Source organism: Elephas maximus, chromosome 4 (assembly GCF_024166365.1).
Source record: "Elephas maximus indicus isolate mEleMax1 chromosome 4, mEleMax1 primary haplotype, whole genome shotgun sequence".
Classification (NCBI taxonomy): Eukaryota; Metazoa; Chordata; class Mammalia; order Proboscidea; family Elephantidae; genus Elephas; species Elephas maximus.
In genome coordinates, this window is record NC_064822.1 from 149,392,814 (window position 1) to 149,395,581 (window position 2,768).

Consider the following 2,768-nt stretch of genomic DNA (forward strand, 5'->3'; position numbering starts at 1 on the left):
GGTCGTGTCATCTGCATAATGTTAATGAGTCTTTCTGCAACCCTGATGCCCCTGTAAATAACTACACCATCTTATTTTTAGGAAACACAGCACTACTGGCATTCCCTCTGAATTGTCCAAGAATGGCTTATAGGGTTATGTTAATGTCTAGGGAGGAAAGCATTAGAACAGGCCCCAAACTGAAATCATTTTTGTTTATACCTCTCCATAGGAATAACAGATCTAAATGATGCTGTGCATAATGGCATGGGTATCTACACAGTCCCTGTGTACACAATACCTTCTCTATAGTAATGTAATGTAAAGTATCTGGGTTCAATTGTGCTCATTCTTTTCCCACAGCTTAATCAGACTCCTCTTGCTTCTTTCAGAGAGGTCTGTCCTTAAGGAACATGCCCTCAGGAAAGAAAAATGAAGGCTATCATGGTTGTCTTAATTGGGATCCAGCATTTGGACTAAGCCGTCTTCATAAACACAAAAAATCACTTTACACACAAGCTTGTATTGGCTTCATAACTGCACTATCATGGCACACTGGTCTAGAATTTTCTGGATAATATTCATTGGGTAAATGGGCAGTTTTCTCTCTATTAAGTACATGGCTGTTGACATAGTGACCAACACACTGGTTTGACCTATTCCAGAACTGCAGTGAACTAAGATGGGTTCATTGTCCACTCTCAAGGACCTCATATAGTTAGAAAATTCCAAAAAGTCTGAGGGATCATGGGGAACACTGTGGTTGGGCCATGGGATGCACTGGAGGTGGGTGTCTGTGTGTTCTCCCATCTTGGTGCTTGTGACCAGCATTTCTCATAATAAGTGATAATTTTTTTTTTTTTTTAATATGAAAGCTACTATGTTCCCCAGTGTCTAGAGGATTGGGCCAGTACTGATGACATTTGGACCACCCTCACTCTGTAAGAGGTGTTAACATAATGAGGTGTGATAACTTTGATCCCAGACCACTTGTCAAAACTATACACAGGTATGTGACAGGGATCCCACAGTGGCAGTGTATTTGTTCACAAGGAGTAGAAATTTCGTGCTCACATAACTTGCATTAATTCCCTCTAACAATGCCTGGCAACACATCTTTACATCAGTTTTTGTCAAATATTTGAATCAGCCTTGCAAATGTGATGCCAAATCAGGTTTCTTTCTGTAGAGTTGCTCAAACTGGATCAGCATAGTTCCACTTTCTATGTCCTTCCACGGATCTCTCTAAAGTGCCCTCACTTCCCGGACATGTGGGGTAAGTGGTCTCTGGGAAAAGCCAGTTCTCTACATCTTCAGATTTGATATGTGGAAATGAATGGACAACTTCCTCTTGATCACCAGGTCCAGCTCCCACATGTTGGACTCCCAAATGGCTTTGAGGAACAACACCACTTGATCATGGAAGTGACCAGAAATAACCCATCCATTGATTAACAAGATTTGATCACCTTCATTCAACTTAATGAGTGAAGGTGTCTGCAGGTGACTCTGGGTTTATCCTTGATAACACAAGAGGCATCTTCTAATCCACTATTCCCTTAATATTAAATTTGAATTTTCCATTTTCATCTGACATGATATGGATCAAGAATAAGTAGCAGTAACCATCAACCATCACCACTCTTGTCATAGTAGTATTGTCCGGAGTCCCCGGAGGAGAGCCTTTTGGTTTTTCCTTGGTAGTAAGCTAAGAACTGCTAGTCGGCTCATCCGGTAAGCAAGACCTTGGAGCGTTTGAAAATGGAGGTGCAGGAGATGAATTATGGGTCAAGTAGTTTTGTGTGGATTGTTCTTATATATACTGTCTTAGGGAGGACATCGGTCCTGAGGAATCTCAGAATTACTGTCTTTTGTGGACAGGGAGCCCTTGTATGTATAAAATACATCTTCCGTTTCCATAAGGCACATCATTTTGTTCACAAAATTGTCTGTAGGAGCCTATCTTTGGATTTTCTGCTGGAACAGAGAATTTCACCAGCTGAGAGTAATAGTATCAGATGAAGAAGGCAGACTTTTGGTTTCTAAATGTTCTGCTGATAAAGATCTCCATGTGAATAGGTTCTATGTCATCCCTTCAGTCACCTTTTTGCAATACAGGTTATTTACCTATTTTGGGGGGTTTACAGAGCCCAGAATCCAATACTGAGAACATTCTTTTCTTGAGGTAGTAGCTTCTTTTCCTGAAAGAATACACTGGATTTTCATAACTTTTTGCAAAATCAGTAATTTAACATGTTGAAGACCACAATATATTCCCTGGATTTAGTCTGTTTTAGTTGCTAATGTATAAAGAACATTTTTCCTTTTGAAATAATTTTTTGGAATGTTCACCAAAGAATAAAAACTTGTGCAAATATATTTTTGGTGTACAGCGATGCCTGCAGAAGCAATTCCAATCATTAGTTCTAAATTGTTCAGGTCCCTACCACTGTGCAACATGCAACAATGGACAAATAGGAAACTTAATACATATGTGTGAGGTTTTAGCATCTGCTTATCATGGCTGCAAATTATTAATTGCAACAAACTATTTGTAAAAATAAAGAAATATCAATTTTTAAGTTCCTAATACAACCTAAGTGACCCTGGTGATGCAAGTGGTTAAGCACTCAGCTGCTAACCCAAAGGTTTGGTGTTCCAACCTACCAGCTGCTCTGCTTCCGTAAAGATTTATAGCCTTGGAAACCCTATGGGGCAATTTTACTTGTCCTACAGGGTCACTACGAGTGAGAATAGACTTAATGGCAGTGGGTTTGGAATATAAGCTA

General features: G+C 39.7%; 1 pseudogene; it reads right to left on the reverse strand.

Annotated features, from left to right (window-relative positions):
• Positions 1–432: 432 nt before the first annotated feature.
• On the reverse strand, positions 433–2,430 carry LOC126074768 (tyrosine-protein phosphatase non-receptor type 3-like; annotated as a pseudogene).
• Positions 2,431–2,768: the final 338 nt, after the last annotated feature.